The following is a 17,693-nucleotide window of genomic DNA, read 5'->3' as shown; positions in this document are numbered from 1 at the left end:
TTGTACTAGCAGTCATTATCGCTTTCATGTCCGTTACTGGGTCCGCTCTACATTCACACACGTACAGTAAAATCGATCTCAAAACAGATGGATGTAATCAGCTTCAAGATATCAAATTGTAGGCATTCAGGCTTACGATAAAACCATTAATATTATTTTATTTCAATTTGCTTTACGTCGCACCGACACAGATAGGTCTTATGGCGACGATGGGATAGTAAAGGCCTACGAGTGGGAAGGAAGCGGCCGTGGCCTTGATTAAAGTACAGCCCCAGCATTTGCCAGGTGTGAAATGGGAAGCCACAGAAAACCATCTTCAGTGCTGCCGACAGTATAATATACGAATAATATACAACAACAACCTAAACACCACCCTTAACAATAAATTTCAGCGGGCTTATAATACATGCGTTCGTTCGTATCAAATATGGCCAGGTATTGCCACATATCAATCACCCTGTCTTGAACAGCTGTCGTGGTTATATTTGGCAGAGAGAAGAAACCTTCGAGTTATCTTCGAGGCCTACTTGTCATTCTCAAACAGTATATCTACAAGGTCAGAAACCTCTTCCCTGCTGAGCTTCCCAATTTACCGCCCGACACATTACGGCAACTCATTCATACCTGCAACCATAACTTACGCTCCTGGAATTCCCTTCCGGCTCTAATTAGAGATATACGTAATAGAAATGTACTGTATTTAAAAAGAGATGTTGTAAATGTTACATAGACTTAAATTAGTGTAGACCTATAATGTAATATTTCTTTATACTAACTCTCAGAAATTTACCTTTAGTTTATAACTATTATCTAAGTTTAATTTCATAATTAATGATATGTAATTAGGACATTTAAGACTCTGTAGTTTGTACAGTGTAACTCATACTGTATAAGACGGTTTGGCATAACAGCAGGCTTCATAGCCTGAGCTACGCCACACAAAACAACTTAAATAAATAAATAAATAAATAAATAAATAAATAAATAAATAAATAAATAAATAAATAAATAAATAAATATAAATAAATAGATTCCAGAAACCCAAGAGTAACGAGGAAACAGGAGGAACGTGTTTGTATGAATGTAAGAGCATATGAAGTTTTTCTGCTACTTGAAACTTGTGTTGCGGCTGTTTGAAAGGACGTGAAGGATAGGAGTAGACCTATTACATTGGACATTCATCAGAAGCAGAAATCTGGTATTTATGACATTAAAATTGCGAAATATCAATATAAAAATGACCTTAAATACCAATAAACTTCCTAAAATGAACATTTCCTAAATATGTTCTTTTAACGATTATTCAAAAACATTCTTCAAACGAAGGAACTAAACTGTAATTTAAGAAATAAGCCATTAAATATTTAATTACTGATCTGATGTATTTTTGAAATTATTTATATGTATGCTGAGTGAAAAACAACACAAGTATGCCAAGGTTAAGATACTGGAGACATCCGTAAACTACTCAGTGTGCTTTAGTTAAAATATGGGATGATATTAATAGAGTATTAAATAAGATAGACTACAAGATTGTCAGTGACTGCTAAAAGGTCTCGACAATGCTGTGAGAAGGACAGCAGGCAATGGTATGATGCTAAAATGCCAGGTTGAGAGTTTCTCGAAGAGGAAAAATCCTCTCAGTTTTGATTACTGCATAGATGGGTTGATAGTTCCTCATGGTGATCATTGTAAGCACCAAGGTGTTGAAAAATGGCTTTTAGTGCTGGGAGTGTCCGAGGACATGTCCTGCTCGCCAGATGCAGGTCTTTCGATTAGACTCCCGTAGGCGACCTGCGCATCGTGGTGATGATGATGATGATGATGATGAAATTATGATGAAGACAACACATACACCCAGCACACGTGCCAGCGAAATTAACCAATGATGGTTAAAATTCCCAACCCTCCCGGGAATCGAACCCGGGACCTCTGTGACCAAAGGCCAGCATGCTAACCATTTAGCCACGGAGCCGGACACCAAGGTGTTAATGTAATGAAACATCTTCATTGGGGTAATCACATAAACGAGATTGTAAATAAAAGTTACACATCTCTTCAATGTGATTATGAGGGTATTTAGGGGTTGTAGTAGGGATGTAAATGAGAGGGCATATAGGACTCTTGGCAACAGCACAATCAGAGTATGGTTCCAGCATATGGGACCCTCACGAGAATTACTTGATTCTAGAACTAGAAACAAGAAAATCCAAAGAAAAGCAGCTTGATTTGTTGTTGGTAAGTTCCAACAAAAGAATAGCGTTACAAAAATGTTGCAAAGTTTGGGCTGGGAAGAATGAGAATAAAGGAGACGAGCTCCTCGACTAAGCGGTATGTTCCGAACTGTCAGTGGAGGGATGGCGTGGAAAGACATCAGTAGACGAATAAGTTTGAGTAATGGTTTTTAAAAGTAGGAAAGATCACAATATGAAGATAAAGTTGGAAATAAAGAGGACAAATTGGGGCAATTATTCGTTTATAGGAAGAGGAGTTAGGGAGTGTAACTATCGTATTAATCAAAGGTGTTCAATAAATCTTCAACTTTTTAAAAAGATATTTAAGACTAGGGAAACAACTGATAAGGAATCTGCTCACTGGGCGACTACCCTAAATGCATATTAGTGGTGACTGATGATGATTGATGGATATAAATCATTTTTAAACAAAAGAAGATCGTTATACATTCTCTTTAATTAACAAATAAATTAGGTCCTACTTCAAATTATCTATATAGGCTACTCAAAATGTAGACCAATATTTTAGATCATCGGCATACTAATATACACCAATGTAACGTATAGGACTCAACTGGAATGTCTCGGTAAGCCGTAGCAGTAACTGTAAAAAAAATGGATTGTACTCCCATTTTTAAATATCATCCACAGACGCATAAACAGGTAACAAGTAGTCAACTCGTAACGTTTTAATATACGATTTCAACTGCAAATTGTGTATTATATTTAGAAATTAGCTGTACTTTATACAGTTAAAAAGAACTAAATCTGTATATGATTTAATGCTCTCAAATTTGTAAAACCTTAAATAGATTGCTGCCCGAGCTGTACTCTTACAAACAAAATAAAATTTAACTTATACGTTGAGAGTGTAATTATACTGTAAAGTGCATTAAAATTCAGACTGCACCTAAATATGAAAACAAGTGTTGATTAGCACCAGGTAGACTACTATTCACCTTTACTACTAACTCTCAAAAATCTATCCGTAGAATTACAAAAGAATTAAAATTAGAGATTCCTAGTTCTTGCAAATGATATATACTTAAAATGCTTGAATATGGTTTAAACGCTCAAATCTTGTGTGTTCAGGTCATTTTAAGTTGAAAGTTCGGCGTTTTGTACTCCTTGACGATTTAACACAACATGTTAATTGACTGATATGTAGGGCCTAGCGTATTTTTAAACTGCCTTATTAACACACAACTCTGACTTTTTCGGATGTCTGAATAACACCATACTTTCTATCGTGTCACTGAAATGATTAAAAAACAAGTTGGCAATCGTGGGAGTGGTGCTTGGGCCGTACGTGAGAGTGTAACTCAGCGTTGGCAGCATTGTACTTAAGGATGTAGATGCATCTCATGTTCTTGTCTATTGTTTCCTAACTTGCCGACGTTTTGTGATCCACGTGCTTGCCCTTGTGTTAGATATCCCCCTTCTTCGAGACGCAATATCAGTACTGAGAATTACCACTGTTCTTTGCCGAGCAGTAGAGTCTGAAGACATATTTTTTAAGCCTTCGGTGTTCAGAACAGGTTTATTTACGAAGAAGCTTGATGATACTGGTTTATAGACACCAGCCTTTGTAGTCGGTCGCACGGAATCGCGCTGTACGGGAGACGTTGAGTTGGACCCACGGTTAGTGATGTCCATACAGTAAAAAGGACGGTTGAGTTGAGCCCATGGTCAGCTCGGAATGAGGGTCAAATTACCCCCATGGAACTGCCCCATAAATCACAACCTTTGAAAATCAGTTAAAATAAGTTTTGGAAATCAGTTAAAATACGCAATTCTAAATGAGGTGTAAAGTCCGTACTTAAAACTACGTTAGGTTAGGTTTAGTGATTAAGTAAAGATTTAATAATAAATGAATTTTTAAACCTTATTTTATGTTTGTTAAAATACGTACTTAATGAAGACGTTATTATGGTAATCATTAAATGGGGATGTAATAATGTCAATAACTGTCTTTAATTGATATTAAAATGTAATGTTGATACTTGTTAATATCGAAATTAAATGGCGTATGGCTTTTAGTGCCGGGAGTGTTCGAGGACATGTTCGGCTCGCCAGATGCAGGTCTTTTGATTTGATACCCGTAGGCGACCTGCGCGTCGTGATGAGGATGAAATGATGATGAAGACGACACCATATACACCCGGCTCCCATGCCAGCGAAATTAACCAGTGATGGTTAAAATTCCCGACCCTGCCGGAAATCGAACACTGGATCCCTGTGACCAAATGCCAGCACGCTAACCATTTAGCCATTGAGCCTGACTTGTTAATATTAAGAATGGCATGAAAATAAAAACGAGTGGTCGAACATTAACGAATGGAGAAACCTACCCCACTGAACAGGGGCGCAATTAGACCTCGACCCTTCGAGGATCGACGGAAATCCTCATGAGAATGCTTCGACCGTGGGGCCCAACTCGAACGCGTCTGCGCTGCACGTAGCGACTGCATAGGCCCATCGTTCACAGATCCTTGGTTAAAATCCCGGCACCAATGACGGTTATCGTGATAATAACTTAACTATTTTTGTGAGCTTCTTCACATGGACTCCGAGAAACAAGTCCAACAACATCACAGAAAGAAATCCACAAAACTGATTACTAAAGATGCTTAAGCCCCTTACGTGGGTCGACCTTACAGTAGTGCAAACTGTCGCTGATTTCTGTTCCTAAGAGAGTTCGACGAGGTCGATGGTATTTAATGACGTTTAAATGTGACAGTGTAGTTAGGTGCTGGCACGTTAACGGCTCTCGTGGGTCAAACTTCCGACAACTCTTTTTTGCAATTTGTTTTACGTTGCACCGACACATGTAGGTCTTATGGCGACGATGGGATAGGAAATTGCTAGGAGTGGGAAGGAAGCGACCGTGGCCTTAATTAAGGTACATTTTCCTGGTGTGAAAATGGAAAACCACGGAAAACCATCTTCAGGGCTGCCGACAGTGAGGTTCGAACCCACTATCACCCGCATGCAAGCTCACAGCTGTGCGCCCCTAATCGCACGGCCAACTCTCCCGGTTCCGACAACTCTGCGTCTCTCCGTAGTAACTGGAGGGGCGATAAAACAAATACTGTAATATTATTAGTTTCCTTTTGAGAAGTTAATTAAATGTGAATAACTTAGTATGCACACCGAAAAGAAATCTACTAACATGCCGAGAATCTGTAACTTAATTTATTTACCATGTAGGTTCAAAATCCTATCCTTCTTTTAATCACTTTCACTCTTGCTAGCACGTCTCAAAGAAAACTCCTCGATGACGGCCTAGTTTCAATAAAAAGGTTTGGGGAGGAAGTAAGGTTGTCTTTCTTTCCTTGCTCTGTCTGTTACAACATTTAGCACAGTCCGTTATAATCTCTTGATTGTGCTGCTAAATGAAGTGTGGCTTTGCGTCCAGTGGCGTCTTGTCTCAATAGAAAAAAAAAGAATCCATGCCACGATGACAAAGACCAGTAACTGTTACTCTATAGATCTGATACTTCCCAGAATTTCTAAAAGGTTGTATGTTCCCTTTAACGCGCGCTGTTCTCGTAACAAACGTAACTTGTATCGAAAGAGATTCGTCATAAGAGCGCAGCAGGATAATTTATCATGATATCGGAACACAGGATTCAATATAAGAGCGCAAGTAGTTAGAAATCGGATACTAAAATTTGAATTGTGTCCTCACGTCGCCAAGGAAACTGAAAGGTATTACTGGACTCATTTTCATTGTAATTACCACGCTCGCGGTACATCCCCAATAGGCCTATAACGAACTTTCATTACAGTCATATAGGTTAGGGACATGTTCGTGAGATTATCCTTACCAGCCACATGGCTTTCAACTAATAATAATAATAATAATAATAATAATAATAATAATAATAATAATAATAATAATAATAATAATAATACGTTTCCCTCTGTTTTGAATATGCTGCTGCACCCCAACAAACAAACGTGTGCAAAGAATTCCATTATCAGCAATGAAACTGAGTAGTAATAGATATAAACTATTGCACAACATTGCGAATATAAATAAATTTAAAGGAACAGTTCTCATCCAATTTTACTGATAACTAACAAATCTATTGCGCTTTTATCTTACCCTACAGCCTTAAATCCTCTATTCACCTCCGCAGTGTACCGGTAATACTGTAGTTTGCTTTATTAGCGGTCCTGCCAGAAATTTCAGATCGGTAAGGAGATTATCATGTGATTGACCAAAACGTTGTTCATTTCCATTTAAGTTGTCTAAAATCTCCACCACCTCAATTGATTGCGAGGACACGACTTTTCAAAGGCTGCCAAAGTATCGCCCGAAAATAAAAACTGGAAGTCTCTGGACTTACTTTACTTTCAAGGTAGGCCTATAGTCTAGGATACTACGAACTACGCCTCAAAATAAATAGATCGCATCTTCTCTCTGTATCACGAAAATTAGTTCGTCATTACAACCAGTGAACATGATGTCGGAATGTTAATTCAACGAAAATCTAGCCTATTCCTTAGTTTGATTTCAGTGACACATTGAATTTTAGAGTGGAATTTTCTTGATATCAAATTGACATGGAAAGTAAATAAAATAATAATGCGTAAATAATAATAATCTACTAAAGGCTGTAGCCACACCTGCTGGCCTCTTCATGTTGCTATATGAACCACATGCCAGTTCACCGAAGGAATTCGTGGTGTATGACTTCCTTGGTCGTCCCCTGAGTAGCCTATCTTTCCTAGTACTTTACCTTCAGTGATGTTTTGGAGAAGAGAGTCATGTCTCAGTACGTGTCCAAGGAGCTTTGTTTTCCTCTTCGTTATCGTATTTAATAAACATCGAACCTCCTGTGCGTTCTTTAAAACAAGGTCATTTGTATTTTTATCCATCCAACTTACTTTTGTAATTCGTCTCCAAAATCACATTTCTGCAGACTCAAGTTTTGTTTCTTCCTTGTTTCCCTAACGTCCAGATTTTGCATCCATATAGTAGCACATTCCAAACGAAGTTCTTGAGAAATGATTTTCTGGTCTCCAAGCTGAGATGGTTGTTTAGCAATAATAATGCGTAAATAAAATACGTATGCGTGTTCTTGAACATCTCCAAGGGCAAATTTTCTTTATTCTACAAAGCCAACAGAATGTTATAAATAGACAAATTATAATGCTCCAAAAGAACAGATTCGAGCACCAAAATGCTTATAGGAAGGTATCTCACAGTTACGGGTAGCCTCCGTGGCTCAGACGGCAGCGCATCGGCCTCTCACCGCTGGATACCGTGGTTCAAATCCCGGTCACTCCATGTGAAAATTGTGCTGGACAAAGCGGAGGGGGACAGGTTTTTCTCCGGGTACTTCGGTTTTCCCTGTCATCTTTCATTCCAGCAACATAAAAAATGGAATGGCGTATGGCTTTTAGTGCCGGGAGTGTCCGAGGCGACCTGCGCGTCGTGCTGAGGATGAAATGATGATGAAAACCCACTCTCCATTCTCATTTCATAGCATCTATCAGTTATTAATAAAACACTTTGGGAGTGGCGACCCCATCGTACTAATAGCCTATATATGATTAATTTCATTATTTCCCTGACCCGACCAATGACTGGAAAACAGGTTGTAGGTTTTCATTTTCATCTCAAAGTTACGGAGGCCGATTGTCATGAGGCGAGTTCCGCGCTACTGGAGCCCTAACCGAGTGCTTAAATCTACCGTCCCACTAGCGGAATATAATATGGAACTTATGATCTTGAAGACGAGTAAATGTGTTTAGATCTAAGAAATAAAATGTCAACAGTAAAATCTGAAACCTTTACTGACTAGTCACTTTATTTAGATAGTGCCTATCATGAGATACGTATTTTACGTCAAATTTTACGGCCGTGACCCAGACAAAACCCTTTCCATTTCTCTGATTTCCTAAAATATCTTGCCGGTATTTTAGCGCCTCGTCTCTACTTTTGTGAAATGATTACACAGGTCTGCAACTAAAAAATCTGCATAGTATTTTTCAACTATTTCTGAGAGATTCATGCATGCTCAATATGAGAAAAATACTAAGAAAAATTCATCACGACAGGTTTTCTTACAAAAATTGTGTTTTGGGTGTATAGCTGCTGAATTTTTAATGGAAAACAACTTATGAGCTATTCCTGATTAGAACATTATTTTAAAAATGATTTTTAAAATGAAGATGTGGAGTACAAAATGATGGGACATGAACATGCTGGGTGACTATTGCTGAATGCTGAAGCGGGAAACTGGAAATACCGGAAAACTAAAGCTCACCAGAAATATTAAAGAGAAGAAGAAACGGTTTCGCAGGCCAACAGTGAATACTGAACATTGATATATCAATTGTGTTTCGCGGATGACAAATTTAATTTTTTACTTGATAATAAAAAGACAATTTTTCTGATCAGTGTTGATTCAATAAAATTATATCTTCTTTCGCAACAAAGCTGTACGTGATGGCGAAAAATGGAAGTCATTTTCAGATTCAGCACACCAAAATAGCCTACATACAATTCACTGAAAACCCCATCCAGCTTTTCAAAAATATTATTTGCAGACTTGTGATATTGAAACAATATAGGGCCTACACTTTCTCACGATTTAATTTTACATACTGAGCAAGTGGCCGTGTGGTTTGGGTCACGTAGCCATCAGCTTGCATTCGAGACTTGGTGGGTTCGAACCCCATTGCCGGCAGCCCTGAAGAGAGTTTTCCATGGTTTCCGAATTTCACACCAGGAAAATGCTAGGGCTGTACCTTAATTAAGGCCACGGACGCTTACTTTCTACTCCTAGCCCTTTCCTATCCCATCGTCACCTTAAGACTTATCTGTGTCGGTGAGACGTAAAGCAAATTGTAAAAGGAAAGATAATACATACCGGTAACTTACATTATGCAGGCTAATACAGTAGAGCATCAATTATCCGAATACCGCTCAACCGAACCATCAGTTAACTGAAAATGGTGCAGTTGGCAAATTATGCCGTTCACAATGGCACCTAAACGTAATCGCGTTGTCTTCAGTGTTTCCGATGAAGTTAAAATAATAGAGCAGTTGAAGAATGGTGCTAGTGGATCAAGCTTAGCTCCAGAATATGGAGCTGGCAATGCAGCAACATCGGATATTATAGAGAACAGTGCTGCCATTACAAAATTTGCGAGTGTACTTGATAGTGAAGATGGAAGCTTGTCTTCCAGTGAGAAAGCTATTCACTGCCTTGAAACGGCTATGAAGTGGTTAGAACAACAGAAAGAATACGATGCTGTCTTTAAAACGTTTGCGAGATTTACCTGCAAAATAAAGAAAAAAGACGAGTCTCAGATTTGGAGGAAAAGAACATTTTGGACTTCTTTTCCTAAACTGTAGGCCTTTTTTAACGTATTACTTTATGTAAAGGTATTTGTAAGACGTGTCCGACTCGTTCGCTGAATGGTCAGCGTACTGGCCTTCGGTTCAGAGGGTCCCGGATTCGATTCCCGGCCGGGTCGGGGATTTTAACCTTACTTGGTTAATTGGGTACGTGTGGCGTATTCAACATTAGAAACCATCCTAGGTAGGGCCCTCATCTTCACAGACATGCAGGTCGCCTAATAGGCCGTCTACTAGAAAAAGACCTGCACCAGGCCTCTCCGGAGGCCATACGCCATTTATTTATTTGTAAGACGTGTGATACAAAATATATACAGTTTTGTGTTTAACATCTTTTTGTAAATAATTGGTTATCCGAAAAATCATTTAAGTTATTCGAACACCCCTAGTCCCCAACTGTTCCAGATAAACTGTAGGCTTATAGCTTATCTCTGCTGTATATCCGATCTATGGCTAGGCGCTGAGATACACAACGAAATTCAAATCAAATCGTCCAAACTTTCAATGAGAATAATGGGTTGTGATAATGTGTTTTTCTTAAGTGCTACCCGATTGCCTTGAATACTGAATTTTCTCGAATATTCAAATGTAAATACTATTCGCGTGATGAATACAGCGGGAAATTATATTTGTAATTCTTTCTTTCGGTCAAGAGAATGCAGCTGTGATAGGCCTAGGCTACACCCGAGGAATATTCAGGTTTAAAACGTTCCTTCAGAAAGAAAGAAAGAAAGAAAGAAAGAAAGAATGCAAAAATAATACATTTATTTGTGTGCAAGTTAATATCTCAAATCTCCCTCAAATGTGTTATAGTTAGACCTTGAGATATAGTATGTCATTTAAGTAACAGCGAAAAACATAAATTATGCTGAAAATCTGCATCGCAAGTCTTTCAACGAAGTAATATCTGCTTTGCCTGCATCGAAGTGATGCACTAAGACCAACGTTGCAGTAAACATCCTGTGTTAAGTTTTCATATATATCACGTCTCACTGTTATAAATACTGGCGTTAAATAACAACGGCGTCCGCCACTCCTAAAACCATTTCACCCCTTTCAAAATGTTCTCTAATTATAGACTGATGCTTTCACAGTCCAGAATATAGTAGACATAGGCTATATCAAGTAGCCTATATAATTCAGCAATTGTTTCACGTTTCACATTTAGAGACTCCTGTACCTGACATTTGAAGGAATATAGAGAAAGCGAAGAAAGGAAGAAAAAATGAGAGTCGAACTCGTGCACGTTACGTAATGCCTACTATGTTACAATAACGCTACTCTGACTGGTGACTTAAATAACGGCTTACAACTGGCATTTGAAAAACGGAAACATTAAAGACTCTAAAACTGAAGACACTCGAGAGAATCTCCAAATAATTAGGTATTGATTTTGTAGCCATGTAGGCCTAGATTAAACTCACGAAAACTCGACATGAACGGTGTCCGCCCCACTGTACTGTAAACTTATCTTGTGAATAAAAGTTAATATTCCACATTTAAGAGAAGCTATTAAAAATATAGGCCTACTCTTGTTGAGTCAACACTGGATACTGCTTGGAATATTAAGTACCTCGCCACTTCAGTTGTAGTCTGCGAAATATGAGGCTCCATCCACTGCGTTTCTCTGTTAAACGAAACTTCAGACTTGCGTTGCAGTTGTACGAGAGCGTACTAAATGCAATTTGAAGCATTGCATAGGACTGTAATATTTAAAGATTGATTTTCAATAATATAATTTGGACAAGGCGAGAAGTTATGTCTGGAATTATTACTCTTAGCCTAATTACCTGTCAATAAAAGAAGCAAAACGCATCTCAACTCAGGCTAGCCTCCAGTGCTTGCAAAGTATTTCGAATCCACTAAAATCCCAACAGAATTAAGGTGCTTCGGGTTTTAGATTTAACTAATAGAGTGCAGCTTACATTCAAAACATTCTTACTGACTGTTCCACTTGCATTTCCTCTCAAGTGTGGAACTGATGGCTCGATGCCTCTTAAAATATTAATCTACTAATCGATCAGTCTTATACTAATTGTATTAACGTAGGCCTACTTAGTAATAATGTCGTGAACAGCCGTTGTAAGGCAGACCTTTCCGATTAAGGTGGGTGTCAACTGCCGTGTATGACCGAGCGAGTTGGCCGTGCGGGTATGATCGCGTAGCGGTGAGATTGCATTGAGAGATGGTGAGTTCGAATCCCACCGTCGGCAGTCCTGAAGATGGTTTTCCGTGGTTTCCCATTTTCACACAAGGCAAATACTGGGCCTGACCTTAATTTAGGTCACGGACGTTACCTCCCCATTCCTACCCTTTCCCATCTTGCGTCCCTGAAAACCATCGATGTTTAGTTGACCATTCGGCAAGGACCGGGCTACGTAGGCCCTACTTAATCATAGCCTAGGGCTACCGCACATTCATACAATACCAGTTGCTAAGCATTGCTGCAGTAGTCACTTAGTTACTGGTTATTTGTAGTTCGTTATTACTTGCGTTATTACTACTCACTTAATCCTCCCCATCCTTCAACAAAAAAGACATAGGCCTACACATCAGAATGGGATTTATAAAATAGTCTAGTTGGTTACAGCTTGTACAAACATTTTTTCTTGAATAAAATGCAAACTGCGCAAGAGAAAACAAATGAATTTGTCTCCTCTTAAACCTACACCTAATTTTTGGCAAATAAAGATTCGGAATAGGCTTCATGTGTTTTTTAATGTGTGTTTCATTCCATTTAGCCTGCGTGATGTGAATATGGACAGCTTCCGATTGCTGAATTCCTGGCTAGGCCTAATAGTGTCTATTATTTGATATTGGGACTGAGGAAGACTAAATTTTGAATAGATTTATAAAGACCTAACGGTTAGTGCACGCTAGCATTAGGCTTGCCGAGAACTTATTACAATAGAGAATTGGATCAGACCATCGTACGGTATTTATAGCCTGGCCTAATGCGCCTCTTCAACAAAGAATTTAATTTCTTCCTACAAATTCCTCCCTTACTCTGGTGCGTATTGAGGATCCAACCATCCTTCAGGCTGATTACTCAAAACCTACCCGCAACATTAACAGGTAACAATTTTTGAAAAGCATGAATGAAAATCCTTTAGTTTATAATCTTCTTCTTCTTCTTCTTCTACTACCACTTTTTTCCCACACCCGTGGGATCGCGGATGCGAACAGTGTCGCACATGTGGATTTGGCCACGTTTTACGGCTGGATGCCCTTCCTGACGCCAACCTATAACCTATGGCGGGATGTAGGCTAATCACTATTGCGTGTTTCTGTGGTGGTTGGAAGTGTGTTGTGTGAATATGAAGAAGAAAGTGTAGGGACAAACTCAAACACCTATTCCCGGGCCAGAAGACTTAATACGAGGTGAGTAAAATCCCCGACCCGGCCGGGAATCGAACCCGGGACCCTCTGAATCGAAGGCCTCAACGCTGACCATTCAGCCAATGAGTCGGGCCCTTTAGTTTATAATCATTTCGAATAATAATAATAGGCCTAATAATAATAATAATAATAATAATAATAATAAACCAAATTCAATGTCGCAACAGCTCCGAAGGTCCATCGCATACCAAGCGACCGCTGTTCAGCACAAAGGCCTGCAGATTACGAGGTGTCGTGTGGTCTGCACGATGAATCCTCTCGGCCGTTATTCTTGGTTTTCTAGACCGGGACCGCCATCTCACCGCCAGATGGCTCCTCAATTGTAATCACGTAGGCTGAGTGGACCTCGAACCAGCCCTCAGATCCAGGTAAAAATCCCTGACCTGGCCTGGAATCGAACCCGGGGCCTCCGGGTATTATTATTATAATAATGTAAGTGAGTAACGTCCGTTCAATGGCTGTCAGTTTTAAGAAACGCCGTAGTGATAGTTCATTATCCTGAAGAGGGTTTATGTAACGTTAGGCCTAGTAAATAACGAGTCTCTCGCATTTAACCAGACTTAAATACTAGTCAAACGAGCCGGGATTCGAACCTTGGACCTTGGATAGAGAGGTTAAACAACTAATCCATTTTGGTAGCCGATATGACTGGCTGAGACGGTAGAAACGCTGGCCTTCTGAGTCCAGTTGGTGGGTTCGATTCTGGCTCAGTCCGATAGTATCGAAGGTGTCCGTCCAAATACACCGGCCTCGTGCAGGAAGATTTACTGGCACGTAGATTAAATCAGAGTAGAAGTAGTTGGGCGTAAAACAAATATCAACCACTTGTTTTCACGAATGTATTGAGATTATAAACTGTGAACGAACTTTTTGATAGTTTACTGTCTATCCTGTATCAAGCCAAGTGCCGATTCAGAGGTTTAAGATGCACTTAGATTCGAGGTACAGACACATATCACTTAATTTCACATCACTGGGGTACTTCTGAATAACTGAATGAGTGCATCAAGGAAATAATGAACGTCGCATGAGAAATATAGAAGGCGAAGGAAACTATTCCACTGTCACTCAGTCGCAAAGATTGCACATAGTAATCGAGATCTGAACTGGAGATGCAGCGGTGAGAATCCGATGTATCAGCCCAGACGTAGCAACTTACCGACTCTCACATTCTAACTGAAAATTCGTTTCGTCGCCAGGTAGTTTGGAGTCCTCATTGTACAACGAAGAAAGAATACTGGATAAATCGATTCTAGAAGCCTGGAATGTGAAGCTTCATTGGCTTCCTCCTCAACTTTTTGTAGTACGGGCTCTATTTGATTTCTATATTGTACTTTCCCGATGTTTTAGAACAACTGTTAATCCTATGGCATCATTATTCTTGAGAGTATTGTTTAGGTTTGTTATAAACACAACAAAACGTAATTTTGTCTCAAATATTGAAGTTATTTTTAAACACTGGAACCAACGAATAATATCGTACAAATGGCAACGCAGGAGTCTCTGTTTTAGTGCTGAAGTGAAATGAACCACTGACGATTAAAACGAAAACAGAGTGTGCAAGGAATAGGCCTAAGTTTTCATTTGGAAACTCAAATTTTAGGTAAAAATAATTAATCCTATCTATCATAAATGCTGACCATCAATTTCCGAATAGCATCTTGAATAGAACAGTAGTTATGTACACTCAACATTCTGGAACTGATAATTCCAATAAATTGTTACACATTATTTACACACTAAAATTTGACATCGGAGAATTAACACACATTCACTTCGTTAAATCAAAATAAGCACATAACAAGGTAGGAAGCACCTCCACAACATTTCAAACATCACCACCACCTCCACACCAATCCACACGGTGACATTGAACTCGAAAACTATCTTAAAATTTTCTTAATTCCTTCCTAGTGATCGCCAAGAAGTATACTTCATCTACCTGTCAACTGCCAGGAAACTCGAGTAAAACAATGAATAAATCATCAAATAAAGAAAGAAAACAGGTAGATCGATGTTGAAGAAAAATTAAAATGACTCGAATTCACAACCTCCATATCTACAACAGGTAGGCCTACCGTTGGAGCCTATTCAGTTCTAGCAAGGCACATAACGTTTTTATAAGTCTGTGTGATGAATCAGCATCGTCATGATTAAAATCGAAGAAATTTGTAAAAATTGCAAAGAAAATTGCTTTTGGTAAGACGATCCAGAAATTCGCGAAAGTGAGTTAATGAAATTGAGTAATGGAATTCCTAGGTTGATTCCATTGTGAAAATTCCAATAAGTTCATACAAATCTAAGATGTAGGTTAAGATGCGAAATTAAATTACAAGGAAACTATCCCGTGGGTTACTAAAGTACAGATGTTGAGCTATTAGGGTCGTTAAGTGTGTGTTCTGTATTATTGAGTCTATGCCGACTACTTCCTAAAACGGTCACACTGTACCATTTTTTAAAACGGTCAAGCTGTACTGAGCGCCGGCAGTAGTTAATGTTTGTGAAGCTTTTTATAAGAACTGCTGCTACAGTGAGTTTCACTAAATATGCATCGAAATTGACTAACGAATACATTATCTTCAAGTGTATACGGCATAAATGGATATTATTGAACTGAAACGTATCCGGACGAAAAAGTGAGAATGACCCCGGCAGAAGACTAAGCTGACCAGATGAGACGAGACAAATGAAGTACTATCTTGGTGGTTAGGAAGTCGAGAGTACAGTGGCTGTCTGAAGCCAAGACTCCCCAACATTTATAGTATGGGGTAGACGTGACCGCACATGGGCCTGGGGTGTCTACAAGACGGCGCGTGTGGTGGCATCCGATGGCGAGGTCAGTCGGCAGATAAGAACAGTGGGTCCGTGCCCATGCACTTACCTCAAACGCTAATCTCTGAGCTGTTGGCCTAATTAGCCCGGGGCACGAACGATTCTCTCTCCGTTGCTGGTATAGCACAACCTTGTTCCCTCTACTACTCGCTTGAATTAGTGCACTCCGGACGACAACTCCGTGCCTGAGCAAAGTGTCACACATAAGCTGCTATACCTAGCATGCTTGCTGCGGAGGTTAAACATCGAGGGGGGGAAACACCGGGCATTTAGCTCCTCCTGCTCCCACTGCCTATTGGCGTGACACTCAGGGGAGAGGAGGGCTGCAACCAATCAACACGCAGTCGCCCGGCAGTAATATGGCTGCCAAGTCCCTATTTTCCGGCCAATGAGAAGTGCGCTCACCCAGAATGGATTGAAAACCAGATTGCCGTCGTCTTTTGAGTGGTGTTTCATCTCTTTCTTTCTCTCACACTCCTGCTGCTGAGTGGATGACGTCAACCGTTGTTGTTGGAGCAAGGCCCCTGTTACGGAGGAAATCGAACGGGATTACGCTGAACGGTGGCCAAGGATTATTAGACCCTAGTGTCCGGTGGAGAGTGTAGTGTGTGTATTCTGTGCTCTATACTAACCTGTGATTACAGACAGAAGACAAACAACTGACTGTCTTGTGGCCACGTGTTGAGCCCCTCCCCCCCTCACTCTTCCTACTTCTTCACTAACAGCTGTATACACAAGTTGCCTCTCGTGACAATATGTGTTTAATCCAAAGGGAATGGGGAGATTTATAAATTAGACAAGGTCGGGATGAGATTGGTGTTCACACTCAGCTGTGAATAATGTTATTCATAAGCACGATAGTTCAGCCGCCTCCTACCGATATCATCTGCAACTCACTCGAAGTTTGTTACCGTAGAACTGCAATACGATAGACTAAGTTTGAACTTTTATAAACTTTCTTTTAAGTTACAAAAATATGGAACAGCTCGCACCCTTGGGCGGAAGAACTACTGGTTCAACCCAGAAGGAAAAGCAGATAACTCTCTTCCTTAGCAGATGAATAACAGTTCACCTGATTGCGTCGCTCTCGCCTAAGATACGGTTCATTTTAATTATTTTTAAGAACACTGCCTGAATGTTATCATAGCGTAGTGGTCTGAGGCACGGCCTACAGTCGGTAGTCTATGTCTGGGGATTATTTGAAGTGTTATATTCATAGCCGTGTGTATGGTGCGAGAACTAAGCAGCCAAAATTCAATATTTCGCTGCAACAAGTGGACACATTTGTTCAGCTGAATTTGGTTCCTGTAGATTTAGACTACTTCAGATTCGGCTCCCTCAATAAATGGAGAGTGTACTAACCTTTAGTTCAGAGGTCCCGGGTTCGATTCCCGGCCAGGTTGGGGATTTTGGCTACCTATTGTTAATTACTTTAATTCGCAGGATAGATGTTTGTGATCAAATTCACACATTCATCTTCATATACACACAACAATCCAACACAGAATAATGAGCGCATCCTTCCACACAAGATTGGCGCCAAGAAGGGTAGGCCTATTCGGTCGTAAAACTGGGCCTAATCCATATTAGCGCCGACCCCGCATAATTAGGATAAAGGCTAGGAAGACGATGTAATCTATGCTACTTCAGGAAATGCTGGGATAGTTCTTTACGTCAAACATAATCTTAGTTGGTTTTACACTATTTAGGTTATGCATGGGCCCTACATGCTCAGAGGACTCGGGTTCGATTTCGGGCCATTTCAAGGACTTTTTAATTCTGAACTGAGGGCTGGAACGGACTTCAGTCAGTCTCATGAGACGATATGAAAGGCAGCAGCCCGGTCACAA

At 39.8% G+C, this 17,693-nt stretch overlaps 1 protein-coding gene across 1 annotated transcript in view; it reads right to left on the bottom strand.

Moving 5' to 3' along the window:
- The window catches only part of sim (single-minded), a 434,059-nt gene extending 418,050 nt beyond the window's left edge, over nucleotides 1-16,009 (bottom strand). The window contains exon 1 of the mRNA XM_067144541.2: nucleotides 15,893-16,009. The gene's annotated coding sequence lies outside the window, so the exon portion shown is untranslated. The remainder of the gene's footprint in view (nucleotides 1-15,892) is intronic.
- Between the last annotated feature and the right edge of the window lie 1,684 nt (nucleotides 16,010-17,693).

The sequence above is a fragment of the Anabrus simplex genome, chromosome 3 (genome assembly GCF_040414725.1).
Source record: "Anabrus simplex isolate iqAnaSimp1 chromosome 3, ASM4041472v1, whole genome shotgun sequence".
NCBI lineage: Eukaryota > Metazoa > Arthropoda > Insecta > Orthoptera > Tettigoniidae > Anabrus > Anabrus simplex.
The sequence above is the reverse complement of the archived record's forward strand: the minus strand, read 5'-3'. Positions and strand labels throughout refer to the sequence as shown.